The sequence below is a fragment of the Cottoperca gobio genome, chromosome 2, assembly GCF_900634415.1.
Source record: "Cottoperca gobio chromosome 2, fCotGob3.1, whole genome shotgun sequence".
Taxonomy (NCBI): domain Eukaryota; kingdom Metazoa; phylum Chordata; class Actinopteri; order Perciformes; family Bovichtidae; genus Cottoperca; species Cottoperca gobio.
Window position 1 is genome coordinate 2,775,434 of NC_041356.1, and position 20,557 is coordinate 2,795,990.

At 39.3% G+C, this 20,557-nt stretch overlaps 52 non-coding genes across 52 annotated transcripts; all 52 read left to right on the forward strand.

The window, feature by feature from the left end:
- The first annotated feature begins 264 nt into the window (after positions 1-264).
- On the forward strand, positions 265-347 carry trnal-cag (transfer RNA leucine (anticodon CAG)). The gene has a single exon. It is a non-coding gene; the product is annotated as a tRNA-Leu (tRNA).
- A 237-nt stretch (positions 348-584) lies between these two features.
- On the forward strand, positions 585-667 carry trnal-aag (transfer RNA leucine (anticodon AAG)). Its single transcript has one exon. It is a non-coding gene; the product is annotated as a tRNA-Leu (tRNA).
- A 238-nt stretch (positions 668-905) lies between these two features.
- Positions 906-988, forward strand: trnal-aag (transfer RNA leucine (anticodon AAG)). Its single transcript has one exon. It is a non-coding gene; the product is annotated as a tRNA-Leu (tRNA).
- A 237-nt stretch (positions 989-1,225) lies between these two features.
- trnal-cag (transfer RNA leucine (anticodon CAG)) lies at positions 1,226-1,309 on the forward strand. The gene has a single exon. It is a non-coding gene; the product is annotated as a tRNA-Leu (tRNA).
- A 235-nt stretch (positions 1,310-1,544) lies between these two features.
- Positions 1,545-1,627, forward strand: trnal-cag (transfer RNA leucine (anticodon CAG)). The gene has a single exon. It is a non-coding gene; the product is annotated as a tRNA-Leu (tRNA).
- Positions 1,628-1,867: 240 nt separating this feature from the next.
- trnal-cag (transfer RNA leucine (anticodon CAG)) lies at positions 1,868-1,950 on the forward strand. The gene has a single exon. It is a non-coding gene; the product is annotated as a tRNA-Leu (tRNA).
- Positions 1,951-2,188: 238 nt separating this feature from the next.
- Positions 2,189-2,271, forward strand: trnal-cag (transfer RNA leucine (anticodon CAG)). Its single transcript has one exon. It is a non-coding gene; the product is annotated as a tRNA-Leu (tRNA).
- Positions 2,272-2,508: 237 nt separating this feature from the next.
- trnal-aag (transfer RNA leucine (anticodon AAG)) lies at positions 2,509-2,591 on the forward strand. The gene has a single exon. It is a non-coding gene; the product is annotated as a tRNA-Leu (tRNA).
- Positions 2,592-2,831: 240 nt separating this feature from the next.
- On the forward strand, positions 2,832-2,914 carry trnal-aag (transfer RNA leucine (anticodon AAG)). The gene has a single exon. It is a non-coding gene; the product is annotated as a tRNA-Leu (tRNA).
- Positions 2,915-3,153: 239 nt separating this feature from the next.
- trnal-aag (transfer RNA leucine (anticodon AAG)) lies at positions 3,154-3,236 on the forward strand. The gene has a single exon. It is a non-coding gene; the product is annotated as a tRNA-Leu (tRNA).
- Positions 3,237-3,473: 237 nt separating this feature from the next.
- trnal-aag (transfer RNA leucine (anticodon AAG)) lies at positions 3,474-3,556 on the forward strand. The gene has a single exon. It is a non-coding gene; the product is annotated as a tRNA-Leu (tRNA).
- A 239-nt stretch (positions 3,557-3,795) lies between these two features.
- trnal-cag (transfer RNA leucine (anticodon CAG)) lies at positions 3,796-3,878 on the forward strand. Its single transcript has one exon. It is a non-coding gene; the product is annotated as a tRNA-Leu (tRNA).
- A 239-nt stretch (positions 3,879-4,117) lies between these two features.
- trnal-cag (transfer RNA leucine (anticodon CAG)) lies at positions 4,118-4,200 on the forward strand. Its single transcript has one exon. It is a non-coding gene; the product is annotated as a tRNA-Leu (tRNA).
- Positions 4,201-4,439: 239 nt separating this feature from the next.
- trnal-cag (transfer RNA leucine (anticodon CAG)) lies at positions 4,440-4,522 on the forward strand. Its single transcript has one exon. It is a non-coding gene; the product is annotated as a tRNA-Leu (tRNA).
- Positions 4,523-4,760: 238 nt separating this feature from the next.
- Positions 4,761-4,843, forward strand: trnal-aag (transfer RNA leucine (anticodon AAG)). The gene has a single exon. It is a non-coding gene; the product is annotated as a tRNA-Leu (tRNA).
- Positions 4,844-5,079: 236 nt separating this feature from the next.
- trnal-cag (transfer RNA leucine (anticodon CAG)) lies at positions 5,080-5,162 on the forward strand. Its single transcript has one exon. It is a non-coding gene; the product is annotated as a tRNA-Leu (tRNA).
- Positions 5,163-5,400: 238 nt separating this feature from the next.
- trnal-cag (transfer RNA leucine (anticodon CAG)) lies at positions 5,401-5,483 on the forward strand. The gene has a single exon. It is a non-coding gene; the product is annotated as a tRNA-Leu (tRNA).
- Positions 5,484-5,721: 238 nt separating this feature from the next.
- Positions 5,722-5,804, forward strand: trnal-aag (transfer RNA leucine (anticodon AAG)). Its single transcript has one exon. It is a non-coding gene; the product is annotated as a tRNA-Leu (tRNA).
- A 237-nt stretch (positions 5,805-6,041) lies between these two features.
- Positions 6,042-6,124, forward strand: trnal-cag (transfer RNA leucine (anticodon CAG)). Its single transcript has one exon. It is a non-coding gene; the product is annotated as a tRNA-Leu (tRNA).
- Positions 6,125-6,364: 240 nt separating this feature from the next.
- On the forward strand, positions 6,365-6,447 carry trnal-cag (transfer RNA leucine (anticodon CAG)). The gene has a single exon. It is a non-coding gene; the product is annotated as a tRNA-Leu (tRNA).
- Positions 6,448-6,684: 237 nt separating this feature from the next.
- On the forward strand, positions 6,685-6,767 carry trnal-cag (transfer RNA leucine (anticodon CAG)). The gene has a single exon. It is a non-coding gene; the product is annotated as a tRNA-Leu (tRNA).
- A 239-nt stretch (positions 6,768-7,006) lies between these two features.
- trnal-aag (transfer RNA leucine (anticodon AAG)) lies at positions 7,007-7,089 on the forward strand. Its single transcript has one exon. It is a non-coding gene; the product is annotated as a tRNA-Leu (tRNA).
- A 238-nt stretch (positions 7,090-7,327) lies between these two features.
- trnal-aag (transfer RNA leucine (anticodon AAG)) lies at positions 7,328-7,410 on the forward strand. Its single transcript has one exon. It is a non-coding gene; the product is annotated as a tRNA-Leu (tRNA).
- A 238-nt stretch (positions 7,411-7,648) lies between these two features.
- trnal-cag (transfer RNA leucine (anticodon CAG)) lies at positions 7,649-7,731 on the forward strand. The gene has a single exon. It is a non-coding gene; the product is annotated as a tRNA-Leu (tRNA).
- A 238-nt stretch (positions 7,732-7,969) lies between these two features.
- On the forward strand, positions 7,970-8,052 carry trnal-caa (transfer RNA leucine (anticodon CAA)). The gene has a single exon. It is a non-coding gene; the product is annotated as a tRNA-Leu (tRNA).
- A 237-nt stretch (positions 8,053-8,289) lies between these two features.
- trnal-cag (transfer RNA leucine (anticodon CAG)) lies at positions 8,290-8,372 on the forward strand. Its single transcript has one exon. It is a non-coding gene; the product is annotated as a tRNA-Leu (tRNA).
- A 239-nt stretch (positions 8,373-8,611) lies between these two features.
- trnal-aag (transfer RNA leucine (anticodon AAG)) lies at positions 8,612-8,694 on the forward strand. The gene has a single exon. It is a non-coding gene; the product is annotated as a tRNA-Leu (tRNA).
- A 237-nt stretch (positions 8,695-8,931) lies between these two features.
- trnal-aag (transfer RNA leucine (anticodon AAG)) lies at positions 8,932-9,014 on the forward strand. Its single transcript has one exon. It is a non-coding gene; the product is annotated as a tRNA-Leu (tRNA).
- A 239-nt stretch (positions 9,015-9,253) lies between these two features.
- trnal-caa (transfer RNA leucine (anticodon CAA)) lies at positions 9,254-9,337 on the forward strand. Its single transcript has one exon. It is a non-coding gene; the product is annotated as a tRNA-Leu (tRNA).
- A 240-nt stretch (positions 9,338-9,577) lies between these two features.
- trnal-cag (transfer RNA leucine (anticodon CAG)) lies at positions 9,578-9,660 on the forward strand. Its single transcript has one exon. It is a non-coding gene; the product is annotated as a tRNA-Leu (tRNA).
- A 239-nt stretch (positions 9,661-9,899) lies between these two features.
- On the forward strand, positions 9,900-9,982 carry trnal-cag (transfer RNA leucine (anticodon CAG)). Its single transcript has one exon. It is a non-coding gene; the product is annotated as a tRNA-Leu (tRNA).
- A 238-nt stretch (positions 9,983-10,220) lies between these two features.
- Positions 10,221-10,304, forward strand: trnal-cag (transfer RNA leucine (anticodon CAG)). The gene has a single exon. It is a non-coding gene; the product is annotated as a tRNA-Leu (tRNA).
- Positions 10,305-10,541: 237 nt separating this feature from the next.
- Positions 10,542-10,624, forward strand: trnal-cag (transfer RNA leucine (anticodon CAG)). Its single transcript has one exon. It is a non-coding gene; the product is annotated as a tRNA-Leu (tRNA).
- Positions 10,625-10,862: 238 nt separating this feature from the next.
- Positions 10,863-10,945, forward strand: trnal-cag (transfer RNA leucine (anticodon CAG)). The gene has a single exon. It is a non-coding gene; the product is annotated as a tRNA-Leu (tRNA).
- A 238-nt stretch (positions 10,946-11,183) lies between these two features.
- Positions 11,184-11,265, forward strand: trnal-cag (transfer RNA leucine (anticodon CAG)). The gene has a single exon. It is a non-coding gene; the product is annotated as a tRNA-Leu (tRNA).
- Positions 11,266-11,505: 240 nt separating this feature from the next.
- trnal-cag (transfer RNA leucine (anticodon CAG)) lies at positions 11,506-11,588 on the forward strand. Its single transcript has one exon. It is a non-coding gene; the product is annotated as a tRNA-Leu (tRNA).
- A 238-nt stretch (positions 11,589-11,826) lies between these two features.
- trnal-cag (transfer RNA leucine (anticodon CAG)) lies at positions 11,827-11,909 on the forward strand. Its single transcript has one exon. It is a non-coding gene; the product is annotated as a tRNA-Leu (tRNA).
- Positions 11,910-12,148: 239 nt separating this feature from the next.
- trnal-cag (transfer RNA leucine (anticodon CAG)) lies at positions 12,149-12,231 on the forward strand. The gene has a single exon. It is a non-coding gene; the product is annotated as a tRNA-Leu (tRNA).
- Positions 12,232-12,471: 240 nt separating this feature from the next.
- Positions 12,472-12,554, forward strand: trnal-cag (transfer RNA leucine (anticodon CAG)). The gene has a single exon. It is a non-coding gene; the product is annotated as a tRNA-Leu (tRNA).
- Positions 12,555-12,791: 237 nt separating this feature from the next.
- trnal-aag (transfer RNA leucine (anticodon AAG)) lies at positions 12,792-12,874 on the forward strand. Its single transcript has one exon. It is a non-coding gene; the product is annotated as a tRNA-Leu (tRNA).
- Positions 12,875-13,111: 237 nt separating this feature from the next.
- On the forward strand, positions 13,112-13,194 carry trnal-cag (transfer RNA leucine (anticodon CAG)). Its single transcript has one exon. It is a non-coding gene; the product is annotated as a tRNA-Leu (tRNA).
- A 238-nt stretch (positions 13,195-13,432) lies between these two features.
- Positions 13,433-13,515, forward strand: trnal-cag (transfer RNA leucine (anticodon CAG)). The gene has a single exon. It is a non-coding gene; the product is annotated as a tRNA-Leu (tRNA).
- Positions 13,516-13,753: 238 nt separating this feature from the next.
- Positions 13,754-13,836, forward strand: trnal-cag (transfer RNA leucine (anticodon CAG)). The gene has a single exon. It is a non-coding gene; the product is annotated as a tRNA-Leu (tRNA).
- Positions 13,837-14,074: 238 nt separating this feature from the next.
- On the forward strand, positions 14,075-14,157 carry trnal-cag (transfer RNA leucine (anticodon CAG)). Its single transcript has one exon. It is a non-coding gene; the product is annotated as a tRNA-Leu (tRNA).
- Positions 14,158-14,394: 237 nt separating this feature from the next.
- On the forward strand, positions 14,395-14,477 carry trnal-cag (transfer RNA leucine (anticodon CAG)). The gene has a single exon. It is a non-coding gene; the product is annotated as a tRNA-Leu (tRNA).
- Positions 14,478-14,717: 240 nt separating this feature from the next.
- Positions 14,718-14,800, forward strand: trnal-cag (transfer RNA leucine (anticodon CAG)). The gene has a single exon. It is a non-coding gene; the product is annotated as a tRNA-Leu (tRNA).
- Positions 14,801-15,039: 239 nt separating this feature from the next.
- Positions 15,040-15,122, forward strand: trnal-cag (transfer RNA leucine (anticodon CAG)). The gene has a single exon. It is a non-coding gene; the product is annotated as a tRNA-Leu (tRNA).
- A 237-nt stretch (positions 15,123-15,359) lies between these two features.
- Positions 15,360-15,441, forward strand: trnal-cag (transfer RNA leucine (anticodon CAG)). The gene has a single exon. It is a non-coding gene; the product is annotated as a tRNA-Leu (tRNA).
- Positions 15,442-15,680: 239 nt separating this feature from the next.
- trnal-cag (transfer RNA leucine (anticodon CAG)) lies at positions 15,681-15,763 on the forward strand. The gene has a single exon. It is a non-coding gene; the product is annotated as a tRNA-Leu (tRNA).
- Positions 15,764-16,001: 238 nt separating this feature from the next.
- trnal-cag (transfer RNA leucine (anticodon CAG)) lies at positions 16,002-16,084 on the forward strand. Its single transcript has one exon. It is a non-coding gene; the product is annotated as a tRNA-Leu (tRNA).
- A 237-nt stretch (positions 16,085-16,321) lies between these two features.
- trnal-aag (transfer RNA leucine (anticodon AAG)) lies at positions 16,322-16,404 on the forward strand. Its single transcript has one exon. It is a non-coding gene; the product is annotated as a tRNA-Leu (tRNA).
- A 237-nt stretch (positions 16,405-16,641) lies between these two features.
- trnal-aag (transfer RNA leucine (anticodon AAG)) lies at positions 16,642-16,724 on the forward strand. The gene has a single exon. It is a non-coding gene; the product is annotated as a tRNA-Leu (tRNA).
- Positions 16,725-20,557: the final 3,833 nt, after the last annotated feature.

Below are 20,557 nucleotides of genomic sequence, written 5' to 3' on the forward strand. Positions count from 1 at the left end.
GTGGGTTCAAATCCCACTTCTGACAGCCAGTGTTTTTCACTGTAACCATTACCTGAAATATGATCTCGTGAGATATTGGTTCTCATGACGTCACATATTGCTAGTACAATTGATTTGGTTTGGTAAAATTCAGAATCTTTAAAAAGTCATATTTCCTTGGGGATTTTAAACATCTATTTTTTGCTCTTACCAAAATGCACAAAGACTTTAAGTGTATTTCATGTGTTTTTACGATTTTTTTTTACAGTTGATACTAATTTTACAGTCAGGATGGCCGAGCGGTCTAAGGCGCTGCGTTCAGGTCGCAGTCTCCTCTGGAGGCGTGGGTTCAAATCCCACTTCTGACAGCCAGTGTTTTTCACTGTAACCATTACCTGAAATATGATCTCGTGAGATATTGGTTCTCATGACGTCACATATTGCTAGTACAATTGATTTGGTTTGGTAAAATTCAGAATCTCTCAAAGTCATATTTCCTTTGGGATTTTAAACATCTATTTTTTGCTCTTACCAAAATGCACAAAGACTTTAACTGTATTTGTTCTGTTTTTAAGATTTTTTCTACTGTAGATACTGATTTTATAGTCAGGATGGCCGAGCAGTCTAAGGCGCTGCGTTAAGGTCGCAGTCTCCTCTGGAGGCGTGGGTTCAAATCCCACTTCTGACAGCCAGTTCTTTTCACTGTAACCATTACCTGAAATATGATCTCGGGAGGATATCGGTTCTCATGACGTCCACTGTTGCGAGTACAATTTATTTGGTTGGTAAAATTCAGAATCTCTGCACAGACTTATTTCCTTTGGGATTTTAAACTTCTATTTTTGCTCTTACCAAAATGCACAAAGACTTTAACTGTATTTGTTCTGTTTTTAAGATTTTTTTCTACTGTAGATACTGATTTTATAGTCAGGATGGCCGAGCAGTCTAAGGCGCTGCGTTAAGGTCGCAGTCTCCTCTGGAGGCGTGGGTTCAAATCCCACTTCTGACAGCCAGTTCTTTTCACTATAACCATTACCTGAAATATGATCTCGTGAGATATTGGTTCTCATGACGTCACATATTGCTAGTACAATTGATTTGGTTTGGTAAAATTCAGAATCTCTCCAAGTCATATTTCCTTGGGATTTTAAACATCTATTTTTTGCTCTTACCAAAATGCACAAAGACTTTAAGTGTATTTCATGTGTTTTTACGATTTTTTTTTTACAGTTCATACTAATTTACAGTCAGGATGGCCGAGCGGTCTAAGGCGCTGCGTTCAGGTCGCAGTCTCCTTCTGGAGGCGTGGGTTCAAATCCCACTTCTGACAGCCAGTGTTTTTCACTGTAACCATTGCCTGAAATATGATCTCGTGAGATATTGGTTCTCATGACGTCACATATTGCTAGTACAATTGATTTGGTTTGGTAAAATTCAGAATCTTTAACAAGTCATATTTCCTTGGGATTTTAAACATCTATTTTTGCTCTTACCAAAATGCACAAAGACTTTAAGTGTATTTCATGTGTTTTTACGATTTTTTTTACAGTGATACTAATTTTACAGTCAGGATGGCCGAGCGGTCTAAGGCGCTGCGTTCAGGTCGCAGTCTCCTCTGGAGGCGTGGGTTCAAATCCCACTTCTGACAGCCAGTGTTTTTCACTGTAACCATTACCTGAAATATGATCTCGTGAGATATTGGTTCTCATGACGTCCCTTGTTGCTAGTACAATTGATTTGGTTTGGTAAAATTCAGAATCTCTCACAAGTCATATTTCCTTTGGGATTTTAAACATCTATTTTTTGCTCTTACCAAAATGCACAAAGACTTTAAGTGTATTTCATGTGTTTTTACGATTTTTTTTTACAGTTAGATACTAATTTTACAGTCAGGATGGCCGAGCGGTCTAAGGCGCTGCGTTCAGGTCGCAGTCTCCTCTGGAGGCGTGGGTTCAAATCCCACTTCTGACAGCCAGTGTTTTTCACTGTAACCATTACCTGAAATATGATCTCGTGAGATATTGGTTCTCATGACGTCACATATTGCTAGTACAATTGATTTGGTTTGGTAAAATTCAGAATCTTTAAAAAGTCATATTTCCTTGGGGATTTTAAACATCTGTTTTTTGCTCTTACCAAAATGCACAAAGACTTTAAGTGTATTTCATGTGTTTTTACGATTTTTTTTTACAGTTGATACTAATTTACAGTCAGGATGGCCGAGCGGTCTAAGGCGCTGCGTTCAGGTCGCAGTCTCCTCTGGAGGCGTGGGTTCAAATCCCACTTCTGACAGCCAGTGTTTTTCACTATAACCATTACCTGAAATATGATCTCGTGAGATATTGGTTCTCATGACGTCACATATTGCTAGTACAATTGATTTGGTTTGGTAAAATTCAGAATCTCTCAAAAGTCATATTTCCTTGGGATTTTAAACATCTATTTTTTGCTCTTACCAAAATGCACAAAGACTTTAAGTGTATTTCATGTGTTTTTACGATTTTTTTTTACAGTTCATACTAATTTACAGTCAGGATGGCCGAGCGGTCTAAGGCGCTGCGTTAAGGTCGCAGTCTCCTCTGGAGGCGTGGGTTCAAATCCCACTTCTGACAGCCAGTTCTTTTCACTGTAACCATTACCTGAAATATGATCTCGTGAGATATTGGTTCTCATGACGTCCATGTTGCTAGTACAATTGATTTGGTTTGGTAAAATTCAGAATCTCTGCACAAGTCATATTTCCTTTGGGATTTTAAACATCTATTTTTTGCTCTTACCAAAATGCACAAAGACTTTAAGTGTATTTCATGTGTTTTTACGATTTTTTTCTACAGTTAGATACTGAATTTATAGTCAGGATGGCCGAGCGGTCTAAGGCGCTGCGTTAAGGTCGCAGTCTCCTCTGGAGGCGTGGGTTCAAATCCCACTTCTGACAGCCAGTGTCTTTTCACTGTAACCATTACCTGAAATATGATCTCGTGAGATATCGGTTCTCATGACGTCCACTGTTGCTAGTACAATTGATTTGGTTGGTAAAATTCAGAATCTCTGCACAGACCTTATTTCTTTGGGATTTTAAACTTCTATTTTTTGCTCTTACCAAAATGCACAAGACTTTAACTGTATTTGTTCTGTTTTTTAAGATTTTTTTCTACTGTAGATACTGATTTTATAGTCAGGATGGCCGAGCAGTCTAAGGCGCTGCGTTAAGGTCGCAGTCTCCTCTGGAGGCGTGGGTTCAAATCCCACTTCTGACAGCCAGTTTCTTTTCACTGTAACCATTACCTGAAATATGATCTTGGGAGATATCGGTTCTCATGACGTCCCCTGTTGCTAGTACAATTGATTTGGTTGGTAAAATTCAGAATCTCTGCACAGACTTATTTCCTTTGGGATTTTAAACTTCTATTTTTTGCTCTTACCAAAATGCACAAAGACTTTAACTGTATTTGTTCTGTTTTTAAGATTTTTTTACTGTAGATACTGATTTTATAGTCAGGATGGCCGAGCAGTCTAAGGCGCTGCGTTAAGGTCGCAGTCTCCTCTGGAGGCGTGGGTTCAAATCCCACTTCTGACAGCCAGTGTTTTTCACTATAACCATTACCTGAAATATGATCTCGTGAGATATTGGTTCTCATGACGTCACATTGTTGCTAGTACAATTGATTTGGTTTGGTAAAATTCAGAATCTCTCAATAGTCATATTTCCTTGGGGATTTTAAACATCTATTTTTTGCTCTTACCAAAATGCACAAAGACTTTAAGTGTATTTCATGTGTTTTTACGATTTTTTTTTACAGTTCATACTAATTTACAGTCAGGATGGCCGAGCGGTCTAAGGCGCTGCGTTCAGGTCGCAGTCTCCTCTGGAGGCGTGGGTTCAAATCCCACTTCTGACAGCCAGTGTTTTTCACTATAACCATTACCTGAAATATGATCTCGTGAGATATTGGTTCTCATGACGTCACATATTGCTAGTACAATTGATTTGGTTTGGTAAAATTCAGAATCTCTAAAAAGTCATATTTCCTTTGGGATTTTAAACATCTATTTTTTGCTCTTACCAAAATGCACAAAGACTTTAAGTGTATTTCATGTGTTTTTACGATTTTTTTTACAGTTAGATACTAATTTTACAGTCAGGATGGCCGAGCGGTCTAAGGCGCTGCGTTCAGGTCGCAGTCTCCTCTGGAGGCGTGGGTTCAAATCCCACTTCTGACAGCCAGTGTTTTTCACTGTAACCATTACCTGAAATATGATCTCGTGAGATATTGGTTCTCATGACGTCACATTGTTGCTAGTACAATTGATTTGGTTTGGTAAAATTCAGAATCTCTTCAAAGTCATATTTCCTTTGGGATTTTAAACATCTATTTTTTGCTCTTACCAAAATGCACAAAGACTTTAAGTGTATTTCATGTGTTTTTACGATTTTTTTTACAGTAGATACTAATTTTACAGTCAGGATGGCCGAGCGGTCTAAGGCGCTGCGTTCAGGTCGCAGTCTCCTCTGGAGGCGTGGGTTCAAATCCCACTTCTGACAGCCAGTTCTTTTCACTGTAACCATTACCTGAAATATGATCTCGGGAGGATATCGGTTCTCATGACGTCCCTGTTGCTAGTACAATTTATTTGGTTGGTAAAATTCAGAATCTCTGCACAGACTTATTTCCTTTGGGATTTTAAACTTCTATTTTTTGCTCTTACCAAAATGCACAAAGACTTTAACTGTATTTGTTCTGTTTTTAAGATTTTTTTCTACTGTAGATACTGATTTTATAGTCAGGATGGCCGAGCAGTCTAAGGCGCTGCGTTAAGGTCGCAGTCTCCTCTGGAGGCGTGGGTTCAAATCCCACTTCTGACAGCCAGTTCTTTTCACTGTAACCATTACCTGAAATATGATCTTGGGAGGATATCGGTTCTCATGACGTCCCCTGTTGCTAGTACAATTGATTTGGTTGGTAAAATTCAGAATCTCTGCACAGACTTATTTCCTTTGGGATTTTAAACTTCTATTTTTTGCTCTTACCAAAATGCACAAAGACTTTAAGTGTATTTCATGTGTTTTTACGATTTTTTTTACAGTTATACTAATTTACAGTCAGGATGGCCGAGCGGTCTAAGGCGCTGCGTTCAGGTCGCAGTCTCTTCTGGAGGCGTGGGTTCAAATCCCACTTCTGACAGCCAGTGTTTTTCACTATAACCATTACCTGAAATATGATCTCGTGAGATATTGGTTCTCATGACGTCACATATTGCTAGTACAATTGATTTGGTTTGGTAAAATTCAGAATCTTTAAAAAGTCATATTTCCTTGGGATTTTAAACATCTATTTTTTGCTCTTACCAAAATGCACAAAGACTTTAAGTGTATTTCATGTGTTTTTACGATTTTTTTTTACAGTTGATACTAATTTTACAGTCAGGATGGCCGAGCGGTCTAAGGCGCTGCGTTCAGGTCGCAGTCTCCTCTGGAGGCGTGGGTTCAAATCCCACTTCTGACAGCCAGTGTTTTTCACTATAACCATTACCTGAAATATGATCTTGGGAGATATCGGTTCTCATGACGTCCCCTGTTGCTAGTACAATTGATTTGGTTGGTAAAATTCAGAATCTCTGCACAGACTTATTTCCTTTGGGATTTTAAACTTCTATTTTTTGCTCTTACCAAAATGCACAAAGACTTTAACTGTATTTGTTCTGTTTTTAAGATTTTTTTCTACTGTAGATACTGATTTTATAGTCAGGATGGCCGAGCAGTCTAAGGCGCTGCGTTAAGGTCGCAGTCTCCTCTGGAGGCGTGGGTTCAAATCCCACTTCTGACAGCCAGTTCTTTTCACTGTAACCATTACCTGAAATATGATCTCGGGAGATATCGGTTCTCATGACGTCCCCTGTTGCTAGTACAATTGATTTGGTTGGTAAAATTCAGAATCTCTGCACAGACTTATTTCCTTTGGGATTTTAAACTTCTATTTTTTGCTCTTACCAAAATGCACAAAGACTTTAACTGTATTTGTTCTGTTTTTAAGATTTTTTTTACAGTTGATACTAATTTTACAGTCAGGATGGCCGAGCGGTCTAAGGCGCTGCGTTCAGGTCGCAGTCTCCTCTGGAGGCGTGGGTTCAAATCCCACTTCTGACAGCCAGTGTTTTTCACTGTAACCATTACCTGAAATATGATCTCGTGAGATATTGGTTCTCATGACGTCACTTGTTGCTAGTACAATTGATTTGGTTTGGTAAAATTCAGAATCTCTCAATAGTCATATTTCCTTTGGGATTTTAAACATCTATTTTTTGCTCTTACCAAAATGCACAAAGACTTTAAGTGTATTTCATGTGTTTTTACGATTTTTTTTTACAGTTCGATACTAATTTTACAGTCAGGATGGCCGAGCGGTCTAAGGCGCTGCGTTCAGGTCGCAGTCTCCTCTGGAGGCGTGGGTTCAAATCCCACTTCTGACAGCCAGTGTTTTTCACTATAACCATTACCTGAAATATGATCTCGTGAGATATTGGTTCTCATGACGTCCATTGTTGCTAGTACAATTGATTTGGTTTGGTAAAATTCAGAATCTCTACAAAGTCATATTTCCTTGGGATTTAAACATCTATTTTTTGCTCTTACCAAAATGCACAAAGACTTTAAGTGTATTTCATGTGTTTTTACGATTTTTTTTTACAGTTGATACTAATTTTACAGTCAGGATGGCCGAGCGGTCTAAGGCGCTGCGTTCAGGTCGCAGTCTCCTCTGGAGGCGTGGGTTCAAATCCCACTTCTGACAGCCAGTGTTTTTCACTAGTAACCATTGCCTGAAATATGATCTCGTGAGATATTGGTTCTCATGACGTCACATATTGCTAGTACAATTGATTTGGTTTGGTAAAATTCAGAATCTTTCAAAAGTCATATTTCCTTGGGATTTTAAACATCTGTTTTTTGCTCTTACCAAAATGCACAAAGACTTTAAGTGTATTTCATGTGTTTTTACGATTTTTTTTTACAGTTCATACTAATTTTACAGTCAGGATGGCCGAGCAGTCTAAGGCGCTGCGTTAAGGTCGCAGTCTCCTCTGGAGGCGTGGGTTCAAATCCCACTTCTGACAGCCAGTTCTTTTCACTGTAACCATTACCTGAAATATGATCTCGGGAGGATATCGGTTCTCATGACGTCCCTGTTGCTAGTACAATTGATTTGGTTGGTAAAATTCAGAATCTCTGCACAGACTTATTTCCTTTGGGATTTTAAACTTCTATTTTTTGCTCTTACCAAAATGCACAAAGACTTTAACTGTATTTGTTCTGTTTTTAAGATTTTTTTCTACTGTAGATACTGATTTTATAGTCAGGATGGCCGAGCAGTCTAAGGCGCTGCGTTAAGGTCGCAGTCTCCTCTGGAGGCGTGGGTTCAAATCCCACTTCTGACAGCCAGTTCTTTTCACTGTAACCATTACCTGAAATATGATCTCGGGAGGATATCGGTTCTCATGACGTCCCCTGTTGCTAGTACAATTGATTTGGTTGGTAAAATTCAGAATCTTTAAAAAGTCATATTTCCTTGGGGATTTTAAACATCTGTTTTTTGCTCTTACCAAAATGCACAAAGACTTTAAGTGTATTTCATGTGTTTTTACGATTTTTTTTTACAGTTGATACTAATTTACAGTCAGGATGGCCGAGCGGTCTAAGGCGCTGCGTTCAGGTCGCAGTCTCTTCTGGAGGCGTGGGTTCAAATCCCACTTCTGACAGCCAGTGTTTTTCACTATAACCATTGCCTGAAATATGATCTCGTGAGATATTGGTTCTCATGACGTCACATATTGCTAGTACAATTGATTTGGTTTGGTAAAATTCAGAATCTTTAAAAAGTCATATTTCCTTGGGGATTTTAAACATCTGTTTTTTGCTCTTACCAAAATGCACAAAGACTTTAAGTGTATTTCATGTGTTTTTACGATTTTTTTTACAGTTCATACTAATTTTACAGTCAGGATGGCCGAGCGGTCTAAGGCGCTGCGTTCAAGTCGCAGTCTCTTCTGGAGGCGTGGGTTCAAATCCCACTTCTGACAGCCAGTGTTTTTCACTGTAACCATTACCTGAAATATGATCTCGTGAGATATTGGTTCTCATGACGTCACATATTGCTAGTACAATTGATTTGGTTTGGTAAAATTCAGAATCTTTAAAAAGTCATATTTCCTTGGGATTTTAAACATCTATTTTTTGCTCTTACCAAAATGCACAAAGACTTTAAGTGTATTTCATGTGTTTTTACGATTTTTTTTACAGTTGATACTAATTTTACAGTCAGGATGGCCGAGCGGTCTAAGGCGCTGCGTTCAGGTCGCAGTCTCCTCTGGAGGCGTGGGTTCAAATCCCACTTCTGACAGCCAGTGTTTTTCACTGTAACCATTACCTGAAATATGATCTCGTGAGATATTGGTTCTCATGACGTCACATATTGCTAGTACAATTGATTTGGTTTGGTAAAATTCAGAATCTCTTCAAAAGTCATATTTCCTTGGGATTTTAAACATCTATTTTTTGCTCTTACCAAAATGCACAAAGACTTTAACTGTATTTGTTCTGTTTTTAAGATTTTTTTCTACTGTAGATACTGATTTTATAGTCAGGATGGCCGAGCAGTCTAAGGCGCTGCGTTAAGGTCGCAGTCTCCTCTGGAGGCGTGGGTTCAAATCCCACTTCTGACAGCCAGTTCTTTTCACTGTAACCATTACCTGAAATATGATCTCGGGAGATATCGGTTCTCATGACGTCCACTGTTGCTAGTACAATTGATTTGGTTGGTAAAATTCAGAATCTCTGCACAGACTTATTTCCTTTGGGATTTAAACATTCTATTTTTTGCTCTTACCAAAATGCACAAAGACTTTAACTGTATTTGTTCTGTTTTTAAGATTTTTTCTACTGTAGATACTGATTTTATAGTCAGGATGGCCGAGCGGTCTAAGGCGCTGCGTTAAGGTCGCAGTCTCCTCTGGAGGCGTGGGTTCAAATCCCACTTCTGACAGCCAGTTCTTTTCACTATAACCATTGCCTGAAATATGATCTCGTGAGATATTGGTTCTCATGACGTCACATATTGCTAGTACAATTGATTTGGTTTGGTAAAATTCAGAATCTTTAAAAAGTCATATTTCCTTGGGGATTTTAAACATCTGTTTTTTGCTCTTACCAAAATGCACAAAGACTTTAAGTGTATTTCATGTGTTTTTACGATTTTTTTTTACAGTTCATACTAAATTTACAGTCAGGATGGCCGAGCGGTCTAAGGCGCTGCGTTCAAGGTCGCAGTCTCTTCTGGAGGCGTGGGTTCAAATCCCACTTCTGACAGCCAGTGTTTTTCACTGTAACCATTGCCTGAAATATGATCTCGTGAGATATTGGTTCTCATGACGTCACATATTGCTAGTACAATTGATTTGGTTTGGTAAAATTCAGAATCTTTAAAAAAGTCATATTTCCTTGGGGATTTTAAACATCTGTTTTTTGCTCTTACCAAAATGCACAAAGACTTTAAGTGTATTTCATGTGTTTTTACGATTTTTTTTTACAGTTGATACTAATTTTACAGTCAGGATGGCCGAGCGGTCTAAGGCGCTGCGTTCAGGTCGCAGTCTCCTCTGGAGGCGTGGGTTCAAATCCCACTTCTGACAGCCAGTGTTTTTCACTATAACCATTACCTGAAATATGATCTCGTGAGATATTGGTTCTCATGACGTCACATTGTTGCTAGTACAATTGATTTGGTTTGGTAAAATTCAGAATCTCTCCAATAGTCATATTTCCTTTGGGATTTTAAACATCTATTTTTTGCTCTTACCAAAATGCACAAAGACTTTAAGTGTATTTCATGTGTTTTTACGATTTTTTTTTACAGTTATACTAATTTACAGTCAGGATGGCCGAGCGGTCTAAGGCGCTGCGTTCAGGTCGCAGTCTCCTCTGGAGGCGTGGGTTCAAATCCCACTTCTGACAGCCAGTGTTTTTCACTATAACCATTACCTGAAATATGATCTCGTGAGATATTGGTTCTCATGACGTCACATATTGCTAGTACAATTGATTTGGTTTGGTAAAATTCAGAATCTTTAAAAAAGTCATATTTCCTTGGGGATTTTAAACATCTGTTTTTTGCTCTTACCAAAATGCACAAAGACTTTAAGTGTATTTCATGTGTTTTTACGATTTTTTTTACAGTTCATACTAATTTACAGTCAGGATGGCCGAGCGGTCTAAGGCGCTGCGTTCAGGTCGCAGTCTCCTTCTGGAGGCGTGGGTTCAAATCCCACTTCTGACAGCCAGTGTTTTTCACTATAACCATTACCTGAAATATGATCTCGTGAGATATTGGTTCTCATGACGTCACATATTGCTAGTACAATTGATTTGGTTTGGTAAAATTCAGAATCTTTAAAAAGTCATATTTCCTTGGGATTTTAAACATCTATTTTTTGCTCTTACCAAAATGCACAAAGACTTTAAGTGTATTTCATGTGTTTTTACGATTTTTTTTTACAGTTGATACTAATTTACAGTCAGGATGGCCGAGCGGTCTAAGGCGCTGCGTTCAGGTCGCAGTCTCCTCTGGAGGCGTGGGTTCAAATCCCACTTCTGACAGCCAGTGTTTTTCACTGTAACCATTACCTGAAATATGATCTCGTGAGATATTGGTTCTCATGACGTCACATATTGCTAGTACAATTGATTTGGTTTGGTAAAATTCAGAATCTCTCAAAGTCATATTTCCTTTGGGATTTTAAACATCTATTTTTTGCTCTTACCAAAATGCACAAAGACTTTAAGTGTATTTCATGTGTTTTTACGATTTTTTTTACAGTTCGATACTAATTTTACAGTCAGGATGGCCGAGCGGTCTAAGGCGCTGCGTTCAGGTCGCAGTCTCCTCTGGAGGCGTGGGTTCAAATCCCACTTCTGACAGCCAGTGTTTTTCACTGTAACCATTACCTGAAATATGATCTCGTGAGATATTGGTTCTCATGACGTCACATATTGCTAGTACAATTGATTTGGTTTGGTAAAATTCAGAATCTTTAAAAAGTCATATTTCCTTGGGATTTTAAACATCTGTTTTTTGCTCTTACCAAAATGCACAAAGACTTTAAGTGTATTTCATGTGTTTTTACGATTTTTTTTTACAGTTCATACTAATTTTACAGTCAGGATGGCCGAGCGGTCTAAGGCGCTGCGTTCAGGTCGCAGTCTCTCTGGAGGCGTGGGTTCAAATCCCACTTCTGACAGCCAGTGTTTTTCACTATAACCATTACCTGAAATATGATCTCGTGAGATATTGGTTCTCATGACGTCACTATGTTGCTAGTACAATTGATTTGGTTTGGTAAAATTCAGAATCTTTAAAAAAGTCATATTTCCTTGGGGATTTTAAACATCTATTTTTTGCTCTTACCAAAATGCACAAAGACTTTAAGTGTATTTCATGTGTTTTTACGATTTTTTTTTACAGTTCATACTAATTTACAGTCAGGATGGCCGAGCGGTCTAAGGCGCTGCGTTCAGGTCGCAGTCTCTTCTGGAGGCGTGGGTTCAAATCCCACTTCTGACAGCCAGTGTTTTTCACTGTAACCATTGCCTGAAATATGATCTCGTGAGATATTGGTTCTCATGACGTCACATATTGCTAGTACAATTGATTTGGTTTGGTAAAATTCAGAATCTTTAAAAAAGTCATATTTCCTTGGGGATTTAAACATCTGTTTTTTGCTCTTACCAAAATGCACAAAGACTTTAAGTGTATTTCATGTGTTTTTACGATTTTTTTTTACAGTTGATACTAATTTACAGTCAGGATGGCCGAGCGGTCTAAGGCGCTGCGTTCAGGTCGCAGTCTCCTCTGGAGGCGTGGGTTCAAATCCCACTTCTGACAGCCAGTGTTTTTCACTATAACCATTGCCTGAAATATGATCTCGTGAGATATTGGTTCTCATGACGTCACATATTGCTAGTACAATTGATTTGGTTTGGTAAAATTCAGAATCTTTAAAAAGTCATATTTCCTTTGGGATTTTAAACATCTATTTTTTGCTCTTACCAAAATGCACAAAGACTTTAAGTGTATTTCATGTGTTTTTACGATTTTTTTTTACAGTTCGATACTAATTTACAGTCAGGATGGCCGAGCGGTCTAAGGCGCTGCGTTCAGGTCGCAGTCTCCTCTGGAGGCGTGGGTTCAAATCCCACTTCTGACAGCCAGTGTTTTTCACTGTAACCATTACCTGAAATATGATCTCGTGAGATATTGGTTCTCATGACGTCCATTGTTGCTAGTACAATTGATTTGGTTTGGTAAAATTCAGAATCTCTCACAAGTCATATTTCCTTTGGGATTTTAAACATCTATTTTTTGCTCTTACCAAAATGCACAAAGACTTTAAGTGTATTTCATGTGTTTTTACGATTTTTTTTTACATGTAGATACTAATTTTACAGTCAGGATGGCCGAGCGGTCTAAGGCGCTGCGTTCAGGTCGCAGTCTCCTCTGGAGGCGTGGGTTCAAATCCCACTTCTGACAGCCAGTTCTTTTCACTGTAACCATTACCTGAAATATGATCTCGGGAGATATCGGTTCTCATGACGTCCCCTGTTGCTAGTACAATTGATTTGGTTGGTAAAATTCAGAATCTCTGCACAGACTTATTTCCTTTGGGATTTTAAACTTCTATTTTTTGCTCTTACCAAAATGCACAAAGACTTTAACTGTATTTGTTCTGTTTTTAAGATTTTTTCTACTGTAGATACTGATTTTATAGTCAGGATGGCCGAGCAGTCTAAGGCGCTGCGTTAAGGTCGCAGTCTCCTCTGGAGGCGTGGGTTCAAATCCCACTTCTGACAGCCAGTTCTTTTCACTGTAACCATTACCTGAAATATGATCTTGGGAGATATCGGTTCTCATGACGTCCCCTGTTGCTAGTACAATTGATTTGGTTGGTAAAATTCAGAATCTCTGCACAGACTTATTTCCTTTGGGATTTTAAACTTCTATTTTTGCTCTTACCAAAATGCACAAAGACTTTAAGTGTATTTCATGTGTTTTTACGATTTTTTTTTACAGTTGATACTAATTTTACAGTCAGGATGGCCGAGCGGTCTAAGGCGCTGCGTTCAGGTCGCAGTCTCTTCTGGAGGCGTGGGTTCAAATCCCACTTCTGACAGCCAGTGTTTTCACTATAACCATTACCTGAAATATGATCTCGTGAGATATTGGTTCTCATGACGTCACATATTGCTAGTACAATTGATTTGGTTTGGTAAAATTCAGAATCTTTAAAAAGTCATATTTCCTTGGGATTTTAAACATCTAGTTTTTTGCTCTTACCAAAATGCACAAAGACTTTAAGTGTATTTCATGTGTTTTTACGATTTTTTTTTACAGTTGATACTAATTTTACAGTCAGGATGGCCGAGCGGTCTAAGGCGCTGCGTTCAGGTCGCAGTCTCCTCTGGAGGCGTGGGTTCAAATCCCACTTCTGACAGCCAGTGTTTTTCACTGTAACCATTACCTGAAATATGATCTCGTGAGATATTGGTTCTCATGACGTCACATATTGCTAGTACAATTGATTTGGTTTGGTAAAATTCAGAATCTCTCAATAGTCATATTTCCTTTGGGATTTAAACATCTATTTTTTGCTCTTACCAAAATGCACAAAGACTTTAAGTGTATTTCATGTGTTTTTACGATTTTTTTTTACAGTTCATACTAATTTTACAGTCAGGATGGCCGAGCGGTCTAAGGCGCTGCGTTCAGGTCGCAGTCTCCTCTGGAGGCGTGGGTTCAAATCCCACTTCTGACAGCCAGTGTTTTTCACTATAACCATTGCCTGAAATATGATCTCGTGAGATATTGGTTCTCATGACGTCACATATTGCTAGTACAATTGATTTGGTTTGGTAAAATTCAGAATCTCTAAAAAGTCATATTTCCTTGGGATTTTAAACATCTATTTTTTGCTCTTACCAAAATGCACAAAGACTTTAAGTGTATTTCATGTGTTTTTACGATTTTTTTTTACAGTTCATACTAATTTTACAGTCAGGATGGCCGAGCGGTCTAAGGCGCTGCGTTCAGGTTGCAGTCTCTTCTGGAGGCGTGGGTTCAAATCCCACTTCTGACAGCCAGTGTTTTCACTGTAACCATTGCCTGAAATATGATCTCGTGAGATATTGGTTCTCATGACGTCACATATTGCTAGTACAATTGATTTGGTTTGGTAAAATTCAGAATCTTTAAAAAGTCATATTTCCTTGGGGATTTTAAACATCTGTTTTTTGCTCTTACCAAAATGCACAAAGACTTTAAGTGTATTTCATGTGTTTTTACGATTTTTTTTTACAGTTGATACTAATTTACAGTCAGGATGGCCGAGCGGTCTAAGGCGCTGCGTTCAGGTCGCAGTCTCTTCTGGAGGCGTGGGTTCAAATCCCACTTCTGACAGCCAGTGTTTTTCACTATAACCATTGCCTGAAATATGATCTCGTGAGATATTGGTTCTCATGACGTCACATAGTTGCTAGTACAATTGATTTGGTTTGGTAAAATTCAGAATCTCTACAAAGTCATATTTCCTTGGGATTTTAAACATCTATTTTTTGCTCTTACCAAAATGCACAAAGACTTTAAGTGTATTTCATGTGTTTTTACGATTTTTTTTTACAGTTCGATACTAATTTTACAGTCAGGATGGCCGAGCGGTCTAAGGCGCTGCGTTCAGGTCGCAGTCTCCTCTGGAGGCGTGGGTTCAAATCCCACTTCTGACAGCCAGTGTTTTTCACTGTAACCATTACCTGAAATATGATCTCGTGAGATATTGGTTCTCATGACGTCCATTGTTGCTAGTACAATTGATTTGGTTTGGTAAAATTCAGAATCTCTCCATAGTCATATTTCCTTTGGGATTTTAAACATCTATTTTTTGCTCTTACCAAAATGCACAAAGACTTTAAGTGTATTTCATGTGTTTTTACGATTTTTTTTACAGTTCGATACTAATTTTACAGTCAGGATGGCCGAGCGGTCTAAGGCGCTGCGTTCAGGTCGCAGTCTCTTCTGGAGGCGTGGGTTCAAATCCCACTTCTGACAGCCAGTGTTTTTCACTGTAACCATTACCTGAAATATGATCTCGTGAGATATTGGTTCTCATGACGTCACATATTGCTAGTACAATTGATTTGGTTTGGTAAAATTCAGAATCTTTAAAAAGTCATATTTCCTTGGGATTTTAAACATCTATTTTTTGCTCTTACCAAAATGCACAAAGACTTTAAGTGTATTTCATGTGTTTTTACGATTTTTTTTTACAGTTCATACTAATTTACAGTCAGGATGGCCGAGCGGTCTAAGGCGCTGCGTTCAGGTCGCAGTCTCTCTGGAGGCGTGGGTTCAAATCCCACTTCTGACAGCCAGTGTTTTTCACTGTAACCATTACCTGAAATATGATCTCGTGAGATATTGGTTCTCATGACGTCACATATTGCTAGTACAATTGATTTGGTTTGGTAAAATTCAGAATCTTTAAAAAGTCATATTTCCTTGGGGATTTTAAACATCTATTTTTTGCTCTTACCAAAATGCACAAAGACTTTAAGTGTATTTCATGTGTTTTTACGATTTTTTTTTACAGTTGATACTAATTTTACAGTCAGGATGGCCGAGCGGTCTAAGGCGCTGCGTTCAGGTCGCAGTCTCCTCTGGAGGCGTGGGTTCAAATCCCACTTCTGACAGCCAGTGTTTTTCACTATAACCATTACCTGAAATATGATCTCGTGAGATATTGGTTCTCATGACGTCACATGTTGCTAGTACAATTGATTTGGTTTGGTAAAATTCAGAATCTTTAAAAAGTCATATTTCCTTGGGATTTTAAACATCTATTTTTTGCTCTTACCAAAATGCACAAAGACTTTAAGTGTATTTCATGTGTTTTTACGATTTTTTTTTACAGTTCATACTAATTTTACAGTCAGGATGGCCGAGCGGTCTAAGGCGCTGCGTTCAGGTCGCAGTCTCCTCTGGAGGCGTGGGTTCAAATCCCACTTCTGACAGCCAGTTCTTTTCACTGTAACCATTACCTGAAATATGATCTCGTGAGATATCGGTTCTCATGACGTCCCCTGTTGCTAGTACAATTGATTTGGTTGGTAAAATTCAGAATCTCTGCACAGACTTATTTCCTTTGGGATTTTAAACTCTATTTTTTGCTCTTACCAAAATGCACAAAGACTTTAACTGTATTTGTTCTGTTTTTAAGATTTTTTTCTACTGTAGATACTGATTTTATAGTCAGGATGGCCGAGCAGTCTAAGGCGCTGCGTTAAGGTCGCAGTCTCCTCTGGAGGCGTGGGTTCAAATCCCACTTCTGACAGCCAGTTCTTTTCACTGTAACCATTACCTGAAATATGATCTCGGGAGATATCGGTTCTCATGACGTCCCTTGTTGCTAGTACAATTGATTTGGTTGGTAAAATTCAGAATCTCTGCACAGACTTATTTCCTTTGGGATTTTAAACTTCTATTTTTTGCTCTTACCAAAATGCACAAAGACTTTAACTGTATTTGTTCTGTTTTTAAGATTTTTTCTACTGTAGATACTGATTTTATAGTCAGGATGGCCGAGCAGTCTAAGGCGCTGCGTTAAGGTCGCAGTCTCCTCTGGAGGCGTGGGTTAAAATCCCACTTCTGACAGCCGGTTCTTTTCACTGTAACCATTACCTGAAATATGATCTTGGGAGGTATCGGTTCTCATGACGTCCCCTGTTGCTAGTACAATTGATTTGGTTGGTAAAATTCAGAATCTCTGCATAGACTTATTTCCTTTGGGATTTTAAACTTTTTGTTTTAAAAGAAATACTAGGGTATGTAAAGACTTTAAAATGCCACAGGGGTGAAACCTTTTCAAGTGTATTCACACCTATAAAAGTGTGTATTTATGAGCTGCAGAGTCAAAGTGTATTGTTATCTATATATAACGATAAAACGATATTATATATATATATATATATATATATATATATATATATATATATATATATATATATAATGACTGATAAATATTAGAATTTTTGTAAAATAATATATATTTTATAATGTAAATATATCAATAATAGATAAAGGATAATTATACAGTACAAATATGAATTATGTGTATGAATATGTTAATATGTATAGATAACATGTATCACTCACTCACTCACTCACTCACTCACTCCAGGCTATAGCACTTGTGATAATTTCAGATTGAGTGCCCCATGCAGGCTCGTGGACAGACCATCCTCTTGGGGGGTCCACGGTCTGTAATTGTGGTTTCCATGCCATTAAGGTGATCTATTTGAAAATGACATCTCATTATTGTTATTCTTGCATCACATGTCTGTTACAATACTGTTATGCTGTTGCTGTTGTATCACATGTTGTACTTAATGCTGTTTATTTTGCTTGACAATGGCCTTCAGCCTGTGGCCTCAGTCTCGGCCCATGGTGTGACTAATGCAGTGCCACGGTCTTTCATGTGGCCCCCTCTTACTTTGTCAATGGTAAATATGTTCTTAGTTATGTTTTATATGAATCATTTTGTATATGTTGCAAAATTAACTCTTTCTACTTTCAGTTCACTAAATCACGCTTTCGTGGGACAGTCTGTCTCACTTAAGCCCAATTTAGTGCCTAGGACGTCCCCCAGCCCTTCCCCTCCTCCATCCTCTGTGAGGACCCCAGCCCTTCTCCTCCTCCTCATTACTCTATGAGGACCCCCAGCCCTTCTCCTCATCCTCATTACTCAGTGAGGACTCCCAGTCCTGCTCCATCCTCTGTGAGGACCCCCAGCCCTGCTCCATCCTCTGTGAGGACCCCCAGCCCTGCTCCATCCTCTGTGAGGACCCCAAGCCCTGCTCCATTCTCTGTGAAGACCCCAAGCCCTGCTCCATCCTCTGTGAGGACCCCCAGCCCTGCTCCATCCTCTGTGAGGACCCCCAGCCCTGCTCCGTCCTCTGTGAGGATCCGCAGCCCTGCTGTTAACACCAGCCTGGCAGTAGGCTCTGTGAGTACAGTGTCTATTCTTGGGTCTGGCTCTGTTGTAAGACATCTTTGGAGTAGCCTTTATTTATGGAATAAACCATATTTATTAGTTTTTGTCTTCCAAACAGAATGTGTCTGGAGGACTTCAACTTAACTTGGCTACTACTGGGGCTGCAGCTTCATTCTGGTTGCTGAGTAAAATGTGCCAGACCATCCCTGTGCAGGACCAAAGGTGGATTTCAAACACCCTCTTTAACTCTGGCAAACTGCACTCAGATTTGAAGCTGTGGTAGGAGCCCCCTGTCCTAGCCCTCATTTATCACCAGACACCAACGCCCGACCGCTTCTTCACCCATCGGCTAATGGTATGGATGCCTTACCACCTGTGGAAGGTGAGAGTGTTCTGCCCAGCTTGTAGGAAGCAGTTGACGGGCTACGGTGTCCACCAGAGGTCTCGGAAGGTCCTTGACATCGACTTGTATTACCTGATGGTGACAGAGACAGAGGTGCAGCTGCAGCAACATCTGCTGTTGGTGTAGATCAGTGGTTCTCAACCTTCTTTGGGCCAGCGCCCCCCTATCCATTATCCAGGTCCCTTACCGCCCCCTATCAAAAATATTTTTTGGGGGATGTTGTTGTTGTTGTTTTTACCTTCAATTTCCCTAATATGCCATGTACCCAGGGAGCAAAAAAAGGTTAAAGTGTTAAATGCAACGGTAAGAAGTTTGAGATTCAAACTTTAATCGGTGTCATAGACTGCAGCCAATCAGAAACGGGTCAGACATTCAAACTTTAATTGGTGTTAAACACAGCAGCCTCAGAAATGCAACACAATTTTCACACTTAAGCGGAAAACGAGCCACCAACAAAGGAACAATTCTGAGGGTACTGCAAAATAGCAAGGATTCCTCTTAACTTTAAAAAGAATAAGCTAACTTGCTTTCATAGTTAGTGTGAGCCCTGCACTTGGTGTTTCTCAGCCAGTTTCTTCACTGTGGGTTGCAGAGAAGTTAGTTTCAGCCATAGTGCGCCTGGAGTCCATCAAGTCCAAGCGATTTCGGTACTTGGACTGCATGTGGAGGACCTGGCTGAATCCCTGTTCAACCAGATATGTTGTGGGAAAGGAAAGAAGAAGCAGCTTGATCTTTTCCCAGAGAGCCAGGTAAAGCTCAGCAAATTTGATCCACATGGTGCCCAAGCCAGAGGTGAGGAAAGTAGCCTGGGCCTCATCGTCGTATTGAATGTCGATAAGATGCTCCTGGATTGCGAGCTTGCATTTGTTTACGTCTGCCTGAAAGGGCTGCACCACCCAGATGGGAACATCGAGGTCCAGGAGGTCCTTGAAGCGGATCTCCATGTCCGCTTAACCATCCTTAGGTGGTCAATGTAAATGAAGAGGCGGTTATCGGTAAGTGCCTCAGACACCTGCAATGAGTATAACCAGCTAATTTTTCTTTATGGAGACCATACGATTCAATTTTATTGTATTGTATTGCTTGTTCTTTGTATTTGTAGTGCATATATAGGCCTATACAGGGTGCAATTGCTAAACTATTTTTAACAAAGTTTTGTCAAAACTGTCACTGTCAGCGGTCGTGATTGTGCAACAATAGAGCTGAGTGTTTTACCACGCCTGGCCGAGTATTGCTTTCCATGTGACTGAAATCGTTATTTAATTCTTGCATGTTTTGTTTTGCATGACTTCAGTCCATGTTTCTACATGAGGAAAGGGTAAGCCAGTGAAAATATCACACTAGAATACTTGATGAGTTAAATAAGAAAATATATTAAAATATTTGTTAATTATGTTAGGTTTAAGTTCCGAAATTGGAGATTAATTTTCCTGAATAAAAACATTTCATGATTTCAGCACCTGTGTGGGATCACGCTCCATCACCGTAGAGATGACATCTTTGATGGCAGGGAACACCAACTTCTCTCCGATTGTGAACGGCTGTCCACATTTAGCTATGAGCAGGGAGATGTTGTATGACGCCAGTAACCCACTATCACTCTGGCTGGTCTAGAGAAGAGACTGCTGATGGTGCTCCTACCATGCTTATCTTTAAGGGCCTGGAAGAAGGGACGCTCCTTGTCTGCTTTCTCCGGGAGCATCTTGATAAGGTGCTCCTGGAGACATGAGGGTTTCATGGCCTCATTTGAGAAAACCTTTTCGCACAATAAGCACATCGGAAGTTGTGCATTGGTGGGGGAAGGCACAAATCCATAATTGAGATACTCAATAGAATACTGGCAGCATTTCATTTTACTCTGTGCCATTTCGAGATAAGCTATGTTGTTTGCTTCTGGGAAAAAGAAAGCCGCGCAAATGCATCTTTTTACTTTTGCCCGGCCACACATCACGTACCTTAAGGTCACATGTCACTTTTTGGCATATAAAAAAAGCATTGAAATCAATTAATCAATCATTTGCTAAGTTTTCATTCATGTAAAATAAATACACAATATTCATCATTAAAAATATTATTTATTTCAATTAATTT